The sequence below is a fragment of the Tamandua tetradactyla genome, chromosome 16 (genome assembly GCF_023851605.1).
Source record: "Tamandua tetradactyla isolate mTamTet1 chromosome 16, mTamTet1.pri, whole genome shotgun sequence".
Lineage (NCBI taxonomy): Eukaryota > Metazoa > Chordata > Mammalia > Pilosa > Myrmecophagidae > Tamandua > Tamandua tetradactyla.
Window position 1 is genome coordinate 70,197,784 of NC_135342.1, and position 14,413 is coordinate 70,212,196.

The following is a 14,413-nucleotide window of genomic DNA, read 5'->3' on the forward strand; positions in this document are numbered from 1 at the left end:
TCTAATTCCGTATGGCAAAACTGGATCTTACACTTTTTTTTATTACCTCCTGTGCAGGTTTGAAATTGTTGTGTACCCCAGAAAAGCCATGTTCTTTAATCCTGATTTGGTATTGTTGAGTGGGGACTTTTTTATTAAGTTGTTTCCATGGAGATGTGACCCACCCAATTGTGGGTGGAACCTTTTGATGACATGGTTTCCATTCGAGGTATTTCACTTACTGGAGTCCTTTAAGAGGGAACCATTTTGGAAATGGCATCAGAGCTGACACCTTTGAAGATACAGAAAGTAAACACAACACACACACACACACAGACACACACACACACACACACACACACACACACACACACACACACACACAGGGAGCTATTTGAGATGAGAAGCCAAAGCACCAGTAGAAGCCAGCTATGCACTTTCCCAGACTGGCTTTTCTTAGGTCAAGGAATCGTTCCCTGGATGCCTTAGTTTGGACATTTTTTATGACTTTAGAACTGTAAATTTGTAACTTACTATATTCCCTTTTTAAAAGCTAACCCGTTTCTGGTATATTGCATTTCCAGCAGCATCAACAAACCAAAATACCTCCCATCATAGATACTGTGAAAATGAAAGCAAAGAAGCAAGTGTTGGAGAGAAAGTAGAGAAAATTGGAACTCTACAGTTCTGATTGTAGGTGAGGATGTAAAATGGTACATCCGCTATAGAAAGCAGAATTACCATATTACCTGGTAATTTCACATTTAGGTACATATATCCCAAAGAGTTGTAAGCAGGGACTCAAACATATACTTGTACACTAGTGTTCTTAGGAGCATTAGTCACAATAGCCATAAGGTGGAAGCAAACCAAGTTTTCATCAACTGATGAATGCATAAATAAAAACAACAGAATATTGTTCAGCCATAGAAGAAAGGAATGAAGTGCTGCTACATGCTACCACATGGATGACCCCTGAAAACATTATGCTAAGTGAAATAAGCCAAGCACAAGAGGACAAATAATGTGTGATCCCACTTATATTAAATATTTAGAGTAAGCCAATTCATGGAGATAGAAAATAGATTAGAGGTTATCAAGGGCAGGGATAAGGGGTAAGGGGGAGTTATTGTTTAATGGGTACAGAGTTTCTGTTTTGGGTGATGAAAATTTTTAGTAGTGGAAAGTGATAAAGTGGTACGACATTGTCAAAGTAATTAATGTCACTGAATTGTACAGTTAAAAATGGCAATTTTGGTTATATATATATATGACACCATAATTTTAAAATTTTATTTTATTTTTTTGTTTGTTTTCAAATTTATTCTTACTATAATTTTTTAAATGAAAAAAAAATCCCAAAATTGTGAAAATAACTGTAAATTGCTGGAAGCGAAGTTATCAAGGATAAGCAATTTCAACAAAGTTCCAGCAGATGAAGAGGCTTTTGATGAATAAGTATTTATTGAAAATTTTATCTAGTCAAATGTTAGATATATATTAGCTCATTAATTCAAACAACCCAGTGAAGTGTGTGTTTTTTTTTTTCATTTCACAAGTGAAACTGAGATTTAAGAGAAAGAAGATATTTTGGCTGAGATCACAAAGTTAATAAATGGTATGTTAAAGAAGCCGAAAAAGAGATCAGCCTTCAATCAGAGATAAGAACAAAGCCAACCTGGTTGGAACTAAGGTAAATCAGCACACAGGATGAAGGATGACATTGTCTGTATTTTAGAACTTCACCTACTGTATGAGACCAAACAAAGAGAGGTTTATTTTGTCCAAAATCTTAATTTTCTGTAGCACACAATCTAACTTAACCTGTTTGGCCAGTTCAGTTAAACAACCTAAACACATGGAGCCTAGAATTGGGAACGAGGTCTTACAATTCTGTATAGCTTAATATAATACCCAGATAAAAATTCCAGAGTATGATGGGCTGATAATGAAAAAGTATTGACAAAGTCCCTTGGGGGACTAGAGAAAAAATATAAAACCATTAAATTTTCCCACCTGGGAAATTCTCTGATACCCTCTCAAACATTAGGGCCTCCGAAGTTAACAGGTCAAGCCCTTGATCTTGAAGCTTGCCCTCATAAACTTATTTCTGTAATGAAGAAGCTAAGCCTACCTATAATTATACCTAAGAGTTACTTCCAGAGAGCCTCTTTTGTTGCTCAGATGTGGCCTCTCTCTCTCTAAGTCAAGGAAAATCATTACCTGCCCCCAGTAAGTCTCCCTCACAATCTGGCACATGACTCCCAGGGGTGAGCCTGGCCCTGGCACCATGGGATTGACAATGCTTATCTGCCAAAGGGGAGAAAAGAAATGTAACAAAATAAGTTCTCAGTGACTAAGAGAGTTCAAATAGAGTTGAGAGGCTGTCCTGGAGGTTACTCTTATGCAAGCTTCAGCAAGATGTTTGCTAATTACCACAGTTTGCCAAACGCCAACCAAAACCATTCCTGCTAACCCTAAAGAACACCTAGGTATCTATCTGAAATTCTGCAAAAATTACATGCACTAAAATTAATTTCCAGAAACCTACAACCTCCAAATGGTTCCTAGACCAGATAAGCCCTGAAACCCAGCGTTACCAGTTTAAGAGCATCAGCCAGTTGCATCCCTTTACCCCATAATGTCAACACCCCTTTTCAACATGAAAAAGTTAGAATGGTCATTGTCCAAATACCCCTAAAGATTGGCAGAAGGATCAAAGAAGAAGGAGGAGTTGTAACAGAGAAGTGAGGATGCAAGAAATGAGTATGACTACTGAATCATTATATTGATATTTCTTTTTAGTCTCCAGTGTCTTAAAGCAGCTGGAAGGAAGTATCCGAAATTGTGGATTTGTAACCCAAACCAGGTACGGAAATTTGTTCTATAACCACTTGTTAAAATGTACTTTGAAATTTACCGCGTTTTTGTGTACATGTTATATTTCCCTATAAAAAATGTTAAAACATTACGGGCAAAGGTAGGCGTTCAGCCTAGGCATTGTCTCCGGAACCCACATAGTTAACCTTAATACCATGCTTTGGGGAACAAAACCATAGCACAGAAGGAAGCCACAAAGGGGGAGCCCTGGAGGGGCTTGGTGAACTGCACTGAGAAGGGAGGCTTCAGCACAGAGTCCCTGAGAGGTGGCTGTGACCTCTACCAATTCCCATCCCCTTGTCCACTCCCTGTCCCAGCCATATGGAGAACAGACCAAATATCCCGATGACCCTGGAAAAAACGAAATTGAGGAAACAGAAGATAAATTCTTTTCCTTAATGACTATCCTCAGAGTCTCAAGATAGTGTATTCAGAAAACTAAACCATGATGCTATGAAAAGGAACAGAGAACAAGAAAGAGCTCTTATAAATTTGAAAATATATGATTTCCAATTTTTACAGTTTAATAGGCTAATTAGAAAATAACATCGAGGAAATCCACTTTAGATGTAAATACGAAAGGGCAGAAAAGAGGGAGAACAAGGAAATCTCACATCTAACTAATGGGAATTCCAGGAAAAGAGTAGAAATGATTTTTTAAATACAGATGATAAAAGCTAAAGAGAAACTCCTGCCCATCAAGGGCCTGAGAGACTAAAAGAGGGGAAAAACTTGATTTGACATATCCTCATAAAAATTCATAACCAAGAGTAAAGAAGATCCTTCAAAATGATGAATTTTAGAGTATGTTATTATATCTAAATTTTTTTTTAATTGGAAAAACTGCAAAGTGAAAGAAGCCAGACACTGTAGACTACATACTGCTTGATTCAATGACTTAAAATGTCTAGAAGAAACAGGCCTTTAGAGGCCACAGGAGACTGATGGCTGCCTGAGGTTGGGTGGGAATGAGGCACGAGGGAAACCAGTCTGAGGCACCTGTTTGCGGTAATGGAAATGTTCTAACACTGGATTATGGTGATGGCTGCACAACTCTAAATGTGCTAAAAATCACTGAATTCTACATTTAAAACAAGAGAATTTTATGGTTCGTAACTTATACCTCAAAAAACAAACGGTTTTAAATGACCAGCAGCTCATTAACAAAATTTCTGTTTAGGTTAGTTGCAGTTTCTGAAATGTCATTTTTAACATTAACAACTCTGAACGTTATCGTGTCTTCACACTCTTATGATTCTAGCTATCTATATTGACTTATTACCTATCCATCTATTTATCTTCTTTTGAACATTTGAGAGCAGGTTGCACACATTATACTCCTTGAACACATCATACTCCCATGTACATTTCCTACAAATAAGGATATTTACTTATGTAATCACCTTTGGTGCAGTTATCAAGGTCAAGAAATTTAATGTTGATATAAAGCTTACATTTTATATTCCAATTTTTTCTTTCGTCCCAGTAATGTCCTCTTTAGTCTTTTCTTCTCCATTCTTAGATCGCATCCAGTATCATGTTGTGCTGGTTTGAAAAGAAGCATGTCCCCTAAGAAAAGCCATGTTTTAATATAAATCTCATTTCATAAAGGTAGAATAATCCCTATTCAATATTGTATATTTGAAACTGTAATGAGATCATCTCCCTGGTTGATGTGATTTAGTCAAGAGTGGTTGTTAAGTGGATTAGGTGACAACATGTCTCCACCCATTTGAGTGGGTCTTGATTAGTTTCTGAAGTCCTATAAAAGAGGAAATATTTTGGAGAATGAGAGACTCAGAGAGAGCAGAGAATGCTGCAGCACCACGAAGCAGAGAGTCCACCAGCCAGTGACCTTTGGAGATGAAGAAGGAAAATGCCTCCTGGGGAGCTTCATGAAACAGGAAGCCAAGAGAGAAAGCTAGCAGATGACCCTGTGTTCACCATGTGCCCTTCCAGCTGAGAGAGAAGCCCTGACTGTGTTCGCCATGTGCCTTCTCACTTGAGAGAGAAACCCAGAACTTCATCGGCCTTCTTGAACCAAGGTATCTTTCCCTGGATGCCTTTGATTGGACATTTCTATACATTTGTTTTAATTGGGACATTTTCTTGGCCTTAGAACTGTAAACTTGCAACTCATTAAATTCCTCTTTTTAAAAGCCATTCCATTTCTGGTACATTGCATTCCAGCAGCTAGCAAACCAGAACACATGTATTGCATTTAGTTGCCATAATCTCTTTTCTTTCTCTTTTTTTCTTTTGTTTAATTGTGGAAAACATGCATACAACTTAAATATTCCTATCCCACCCCTGCAAAGCACACCATTCCGCGGGATTAAGCACACTCACAATGCTGCAGGACCCTCAGCGCCATCCTTTACTAGAACTTTCCCTCCACCCCAAGCAGAAACCTTACATTATCTCCCCATCACCGCTGTACCCACCCCTGGTAACCTGCACTCTATTTTTTGTCTCTATGAGTTTGCATAATCTCTGCTATTTTCTTTGTGGCTACCATGGGGTCTAAATTTAACATCCTAAATCTATTACAACCTTGTTTGCTTTGATAGCAACTTAACTTCAATAGTATATATAACTATGTTCCTATACCTCTCTGTCCCCCCACCCCCACTTTATGTAGTTCTTGTCATAAATCACATGTTTATACATATGAATCCCAAACCACTGATTTGTCATTACATTTTGTAATGGAAGCAAAAAGTGGAATTACAAATCAAAAATACGGTACTGGTATTTATATTTACCCATGCCATTATCTTTACCAGAGCGCTCTATTTCTTCATGAGGCTTCAGTCAATTGTCTAGTGTCCTTTATTTTTTTTTCAACACACAGAACTCCCTTTAGCGTTTCTTGATGGGCTCGAGGAGTGATGATTAAATATTTTCAGCTTTGTTTACCTGGGAATGTCTGAATCCCACCCTCATATTTGAAAGACAGTTTTGCCAGATATAGAATTCTTGGTTGGCAATGTTTTTGCTGTCAGCACTTTAAGTATGTTTCCCCACAATCTTCTTGTCCCCATGGTTTTCAATGAGAAATGGCACTTAATCTAATTGAGGCACCCTTGCATGGAACACGTCGTTTCTCTCTTGTTGTGACTTTCAGAATTCTTTTTTTATGTGTGTCATTTGACAGTTTAATTGTAACATGGCAAAGTATGGGTCTATTTGGGTTTATTCTGTTTGGAGTTTGTTGAACATCTTAGATGTCTATATTCGTGTGGTTCATTAAATTGGGGAAGTCTTCAGCCATTACTGTTCTGTACAGTCTCAGGGTGTGCTGGGACACCGATGTGTCCCACAGGCTCCTCAGGCTCTGTCCGCTTTTCTCCATTCTTTCTCCTTTCTGCTCCTCAGCCTGAATCATTTCAATTGTCTTGCCTTTGGGTTCACTGATTCTTTCTTCTGTCAGTTCTAACCAGCTGCTGAAATCCTCTAGGGAATTTTTCCTCTCAGTTATTGCGGTTTTCCACGCCAGTATTTCCGTTTGCTTCTATTTTTAAATTTCTCTGTCTTTATTGCGATTCTCATATTGTTTATTCATTATTCCCAATATCCTTTAGTTCCTTGTGTTTTCTTTTATTTCCTTGAGCATAGTGAGGTAGTGAGGACTTTTTTTTTTGAAGTCTTTGTCTAGTATGTCCAAAGTTGGTCTTTATTGATGGTTTCTAGATTTTAATTTTTTTTCCTTTGGATGGGCCATCACTTCCTGTTTCTTTGTCTTTCCTTCTATAAAGAGAAGCGTGAAGGATTTGATGCCTGAGCAGAATGCACACAATCCCCACAGGGCAGGCTGGGGCTCTCTTTTCACCCCTGAGGGAGAAAGCACTCCCTGGGGGGAAGGACTGCGGCCTGGGAGAATGCTACACCCAGCTGGGGCTGCAGCCGCTCCAGCCTCCACAGGGCTGGCCAGTCCAGGCCATTTCCACAGCTCTCCCACCGCCCTCCTGAGGCTACCAAGGCTTCTGCTCTCCTATCTGAGGAAAATGATCTGAAGAGAATCATTCACAGAACTCCCAGTTACCCCATGAGGGGATATTTGTATTGTAAAAGAAACTGGTCGGGGAGAAGCGATGTTTGAGTCCAAACCAATTAAGTTGTGGAGGGAGGATGGATGGGGTTAACCCATTTGACTTCAGCACAGAGGTCTTGACCTTGGGCCTGCAGAGAAGACCCAGCTGACCCCCGCGCGCTCCAGGAGCACGAGTGGGCTTGTGGGTGCCCGACAGGCTTCTGCACCCAGAGACCCAGTGTGGGGCCAACAGGGCCATTCACTAAGGGGTGTCGGGACAACTGGCCACCGAGAAGGATACCTAACCCTACCGCACGCTGGCCAGGAAAACCAGGCCTGACTCAAGATCCAGGTGTAAAACATTAGCCCACCGAAGCACTGGAAGACTGTTTTTACGATCTGGAGGAGGTGAAAGCCATTTGAACCAGACACAAAATCCAGACCAATAAGGGAAGGAGTCACACTTAACAGCATAATAACTGGGGTAAAACTTTTTTGGAGTTATTGTGATGATGGTTTCAAGGGGTGTATACATATGTCAAAACATCAAATTTTGCACTTTACATATATGCAGTTCTATTACTCAAATATAGCTCAGTAGAGCTGTTTATTTAAAACAAACAAACCAACAAACAAACATAAGGTGCAAACACCGTTGAAAAGTTAAACATAGATGGCAGATTTCCAGGTGGTGGAACCGGACAGGCGAGCTCAACTCCCCCACCGTGGAGCAACTAGAGGGAAAAGGCAGAGAACCATCAGGGCGCAGTTCCAGGATTCGGGGCCGGGAGAGGGGCCGCCGTGTTATTTAGGGAGAGCGGGCTGAGGAAGCGGAGAGGCCACGCCGGGAGGCTGGGGTGAGCGCCCGGTCGGGACCACACTAGGGCAGATGGGGCGTCCAGCCTCTCCGGCCCGCAGCCTGGGCTTTCCACGTGGGAACCCGGAACCCGCAGACGCCACCCAGAGACCTGCGGCCGTGCCCAGTGCCGGCGCCGGTCCCCGCGGCAGGCCCTCCCCTCGAGGGAGAGGGGTCGCAGAGCAGTGCCGTTCAGGTGGCCAGTAAGGGACACACTCTGGGTCCCTTGGCCTCCAATCTTTCTCCACGAGGCTCTGGGAGTCCGTGGCGTGCGCGAGCGGAGAGCGGGGGTGGGGGGGAGGCTGAGAGAGGGAGCTGCTTTGCAGCGCTAGCACCCTCCCCACCCCGAGGCGGCGGGTGCACAGCGACCTGGGTCTTGCCGGCGAGCGAAAAGCAGGGCACTCCTGGGCTGGCTGCGGGCTGGGAAGTCGAAACTTCCAGTCCCGCAGCCCGAGGTCTTTCCACTCGGGAGCCTGGGAAACACCAGATCCATTGTGCCCACAGGCAGGGTCTGGGCAGAAGTGCGCAGTGCACACCCCCCACTCCCGGAGCTGGCGGCTTCCAGCGCACAGGGAGACGCAGCCTTGGGTGGATTGCTGCCTGTGGGGTCCCCGCCCAGTGCTCCGCGGCAGTGGGGAAGAGGTGGTCCAGGGGCGCCATCTGCTGGGTAGATCCGGAAAGTGCAGTCTGGCCAACTCCTTTTCTGCCCAGCCTTCTGGAAGGGCTACACCCCTACACGTGGTCCCCCGGCCTTGGTTTGGGGGAAATTACTGACAAAGTGCCAAAGGAGACCTTCAACACAAATGCAAGCAACTACAAATTTTAGATGAGCAAGGGAAATCAACATTCAAAATAACCTCATGAAGATAACCAAATGCCAAGAAACCAGCAAAAAAATAACAAAGCACATGAAGAAGTAAGAGAGATAGCTAGGTCAAATGACCAAATTAAAAAGCCAGAGGAAACAGAAAATTTGGAACTAAGAAAAATGTTCGATCAAATTTCCTAAATAATTCAATGAGTTGGAGAAAGAGATAAAAGATACCAAGAAGATAGTAGAACATAAAGAAGAATTTGAAAGAAAAAATAGAAGAATAGTAGATCTTATGGAAATGAAAGATATGGCAGATCAAATTTAAAATATGCTACAGACATATAGCAAGGTAGAAGCAAGAACAGGCAAACTAGAGGACTGAATAACTGAATTTGAATGCACAAAAAACCAAATGGTGGAAAAGATAGAACTATTCAAATTGGATCTCAGGGGAAGATGGATAACACAAAGTGTACAAATATAAGAATTATTGGTGCACAAATATAAGAATCTTCTCCCAGAAGGAGAACAGTAGTGGGTTAGAAGATTATTTGAAGAGATAACTGGGGTGTTTTAGTTTGCTAGCTGCCGGAATGCAATATACCAGAAACAGAATAGCTTTTAAAAAGGGGAATTTAATAAGTTGCTAGTTCACAGTTCTAAGGCCGAGAAGATGTCCCAGTTAAAACAAGTCTATAGAAATGTCCAATTTAAGGCATCCAGAAAGAGATACCTTGATTCAAGAAGGCCGATGAAGTTCAGGGTTTCTCTCTCAAGTGCGAAGGCACATGGCGAACACAGTCAGGGCTTCTCTCTGGGCTGGAAGGGCACATGGCGAACACGACGTCATCTGTTAGCTTCCTCTCCTGGCTTCCCGTTTCATGAAGCTCCCTGGGAGGCATGTTCCTTCTTCATCTCCAAAGGTCGCTGGCTCGTGGATTCTCTGCTTCATGGTGCTGCAGCATTCTCTGCTCTCTCCCCATCTATTTCATTTTCCACAATGTTTCTTCTTTTATAGGACTCCAGAAACTTCTCAAGAACCACCCAAATGGGTGGAGACATGTCATCACCTAATCCAGTTTAACAACCACTCTTGATTAAATCCCATCTCCAGGGAGATGATCTGATTACAGTTTCAAACATACAGTATTGACTAGGGATTATTCTACCTTTATGAAATGGGGTTTTGATTAAAAAATGGCTTTTCTAGGGGACATACATCCTTTCAAACCAGCACATGGGGAAAATGTCCCAACCCTTATAAGAGACATAAATATGCAAATCATAGAAGCCCAATGAACTCCAAATAGAATAAATCCAAATAAACCCACTGCAAGACACATGCTAATCACTGTCAAATGCTGAAGAGAAGGAGAGAGTCCTGAAAACAGCAAAAAGAAAGAAAGCAATTTATCACATACAAGGGAAGCCACATAAGACTAAGCATTGATTACTCATCAAGCACCATGGAAGTAAGAAGGCAGTGGTCTGATATATTTATGATTCTGAAAGAGAAAAACTGTCAGCCAAGTATTCTTTATCCAGCAAAGCTGTCTTTCAAAAAATGAGGGAGTTTAAAATGTTCACAGATAAACAAATGCTGAAAGCATTTGTTAACAAGAGAACTGTCCTACAGGAAATAGTGAAGGGAATTCTGGTGGCTGAAAAGAAAAAAAAAGACTAAAAAGAGAGGTCTGGAGGAAGGTAAAGAATTGAAGAATACTAGTAAGGGTAACTTAAAGAATAAAAAGATCTGACAAATGAAAACTAAAGGATAAGATGATTGAATCAAGAACAGTCTTTATAGTAATAACTTTGAAAGTAGATGGATTAAACTCCCCAATTAAAAGACAGATGGGCAGAATGGATTAAGAAATATGATCCAGGGTGGGCCACGGTGGCTCAGCAGGCAAGAACGCTTGTCTGGAATGCCAGAGGACCTGGGTTCGATTCCCGGTGCCTACCCAGGTATAAAAAAAAGAAAGAAAGAAATATGATTCATCTATTTGCTATTTACAAGAGACTCACCTTGGACTCAATGATACAAATAGGTTGAAAGTGAAAGGATAGATACTCCATGCAAGTTATAACCAAAAGAAAGCTGGGGTAGTTATAATAATATCAGAGAAAATAGACTTAAATACAAAGATGTCATAAGATACAAGGAAGGATGCTTTATATTAAAAAGAGAAACAATTCACCAAGAAGAAATAACAATCATAAATGTTTATGTACCCAATCAAGGTGCTCCAAAGTACATGAGGCAAACATTGGCAAAACTGAAGCGTGCAATAGATGTTTTTTTTTTTTTTCATATTTCAGGTGCAGCTTCATTCAGTGTTCCAACCTAGTTACATTACACTTAGGTATTATTGTGCTGTCCATTTTTGAGTTTTTGTATCTAGTCCTGTTGCACAGTCTGTATCCCTTCAGCTCCAATTACCCATTATCTTACCCTGTTTCTAACTCCTGCTGGTCTCTGTTACCAATGATATATTCCAAGCTGAGCAATAGATGTTTTAATAATAAGAGTGGGAGATTTCAACACACCATTCTCTTCAATAGGATAGAACAACAAGCAGAGGATCAATATGGAAATAGAGAACCTAAATTTATGGTAAATTAATTAGACCTCTTAGACATATATAGATCATTGTACTACAAAATGTCAGGATATACATTCATCTCTAGTGTTCATGGAACATTCTCCAGGATAGATTATATGTTGGGGCACAAAACAGGTATTAATAATTTTTAAAAGATTGAAAATATTTAAAGCACTTTCTCTAACTATAATGGAAAGAAGCTGGAAATCAATAACCATTGAAGAACCTGGACTTTCACAAATATATGGAGGTTAAACAACACAGTCTTAATCAGTGAGTCAACTAAGCAATTTCAAGAAAAATCAGTAAATATCTGGAGATGAATGAAAACGAGAATACAGCACATCAAAACTTATGGAATGAGAGGGAAATCTATAGCTATAAGTGCCTACATCAAAAAGGAAGAAAGAGCTAAAACAAAGACCTAACTGAACTACTGAAGAAATTAGAGAAAGAGCAGCAAACTAACCCTAAAGTAGTAGAAGAAAATAAATAACAAAGATTAAGCAGAAAAATAAATGAATTGGAGAACAACAACAACTACAAAAAAGAAAAGCAATAAAACCAAAAGTTGGTCTTTGAAAAGATCAACAAGGATGACAAACCTTTAGCTAGACTGACAAAGTAAAAATGAGAGAAGATGCAAATAAATAAAATTAAAAATGAGAAGGGGTCACTACCACGGACACGAAGAAGTAAAACAAAAAAAATCATAAGAGGTTACGATGAACAACTATATGCCCTCAAACTAAACAACTTAAATGAAATGGACAATTTCCTAAAAATACACAAACAACGAACACTCACTTGAGAAGAAATAGAACACCTTTAAAAAAAACAATCACAGGGTGAGTCACGGTGGCTCAGCAGGCAGAGTTCTCGCCTGCCATGCAGGAGACTCAGGTTCAATCCCCAGTGCCTGCCCATGCCAAAAAAAAAGAAAATCAATCACAAAAGATTGAGTCAATCATCAAAAACCTCCTTACAAATAAAAGCCCAGGACCAGATAGCTTCACAGAGAATTTTATTTTACCAAGCATTCCAAGAAGAACTAATCCCATTCCTTCTCAAACTCTTCCAAAAAATTAAAGAAAAGGGAAAACTACCTAACTCATTCTATGAAACAAACACCAGTTTAATACCAAAACCTGATAAAGATACTACAAGAAAGGGAAACTACAGGCCAATTTCCCTAATGAATATAAACGCAAAAATTCTCAACAAAATACTTGCAAATTGAATCCAACAGCACATTAAAACAATTATACACCATGACCAAGTGTAGTTTATTCCAGGCATGTAAGGGTGGTTCAATACAAGAAAACCAATTAATGTAATGCAACATATTAACACATTGAAAGGGAAAAATCACATGATCATCCTGATTGACAATGAAAAGACAGTCAACAAAATTCAGCAACCTTTATTGATAAAAACACTTCAAAACGTAGGAATCGAAGGAAATTTCCTCAATGTGATAATGAGCACTTATGAAAAACCTGTACCTCACATCATACTCAATGATGAGAGACTGTAAACTGTACCTCTGAGATGGGAAGCAAGGCAAGGATGCCCACTGTCACCACGCTATTCAATATTGTGCTAGAAGGTCTATCTAGACAATTTAGAAAGAAAAAGAAAGAAAAGGCATCCACATTGTAAAGGAAGAAGTAAAACTCTCCTTACTTGCAGATGACATGATCCTATATTTGGAAAATCTGAGAAATCTAGGACAAAACTACTTGAGCTAATAAACAAATTTAGCAAAGTAACGGGATACAAGATTAATGTGCAAAAATCAGTAGTGTTTCTATACATTAGTAATGACCTAACTGAGGAGGCAATTAAGGAAAAAATTCCATTCACAATAGCAAATAAAAGAATCTAGTATCTAGGAATAAACTTAACCAAGGACGTAAAGGACCTGTACACAGAAAACTACAAACATTGCTAAAAGAAATCAAAGAAGACCTAAACAGATGGAAAGACATTCCATCTGTGTTCATAGATAGGAAGGTGAAATGTCATTAAGAGGTCAATTCTACCCAAATTGATCTACAGACTCAAAACAATGCCCATCAAAATTCCAACAACCTGCTTTGCAGACTTGAAAAAGTTGTCAAATAAATTTATTTGGAAGGAAAAGGGGCCTTGAATAACCAAAAACATCTAAAAAAAAAAAAAAAAAAAAGAACGAAGTGGGAAGACTTACACTTCCTGATATCAAAGCTTATTATAAAGCCACAGTGGTCAAAACAGCATGGAATCGGCACAAAGATAGACATACTGGTCAATGGATCAAATTGAAACTTTAGAAATAGACCCTCAGATCTATGGCCAATTGATATTTGACGAGGCCCCCAAATCCACTGAATTGGGACAGAATAGTCTTTTCAATAAATGCGGCTATGAGAACTGGATAGCCATATCCAAAGGAATGAAAGAGGACTCCTACCTTACACATTTTACAAAAATTAACTCAAAGTGGATCAAAGACCTAAATATAAGAGCCTGTACCATAAAACTGCTAGAAGAAAATATAGGGAAACATCTTCAAGATCTAGGGATAGGAAGTAGCTAATTAGACCTTATACCCAAAGCACAAGCAACAAAAGAAAACTTAAATAAATGGTACCTTCTCAAGATTGAACATTTCTGTGCTTCAAAGGACTTTGTCAAAAAGGTGAAGAGGCAGCCAACTCGATGGGAGAGAATATTTGGCAATCATATATCTGGCAAGGATTTGATATCCAGTGTATATAGGGAAATCCTACAACTTGACAGTAAAAGGACAAACAGCCCAATTATAAAATGGACAAAAGATATGAATAGACATTTTTTCCAAAAAGGAAATATAAATGGTTAAAAAGCACATGAAAAGATCTTCATCTTCATTAGCAATTAGAGAAAGGCAAATCAAAACCACAATGAGATACCACCACACACACCTATAAGAATGGCTGCTATTAAACAAACAGAAAACTACAAATGTTGGAGAGGATGTGGAGAAATCGGAACACTTCTTCACTGCTGGTGGGAATGTAAAATGGTGCAACTGCCGTGGAACACAGTTTAGCAGTTCTTCCAAAAATTAAACATTGAGTTGCCCTATGACCTGGTAATTCTGCTACCCGGTATATACTCAGAAGATCTGAAAGTAAGGACACAAACGACATTTGCACACTGATATTCATAGCGGCATTATTCACAATTGCTAAAAGATGGAAACAATCCAAGTGCCCATC

At 39.8% G+C, this 14,413-nt stretch overlaps 1 long non-coding RNA gene across 1 annotated transcript in view; it reads left to right on the plus strand.

The window, feature by feature from the left end:
• The window catches only part of LOC143659770 (uncharacterized), a 55,609-nt gene that overhangs the window by 752 nt on the left and 40,444 nt on the right, over positions 1 to 14,413 (plus strand). The window contains exons 2-3 of the long non-coding RNA XR_013163712.1: positions 1,539 to 1,672; positions 2,785 to 2,848. This is a non-coding gene — a long non-coding RNA (uncharacterized LOC143659770). The remainder of the gene's footprint in view (positions 1 to 1,538; positions 1,673 to 2,784; positions 2,849 to 14,413) is intronic.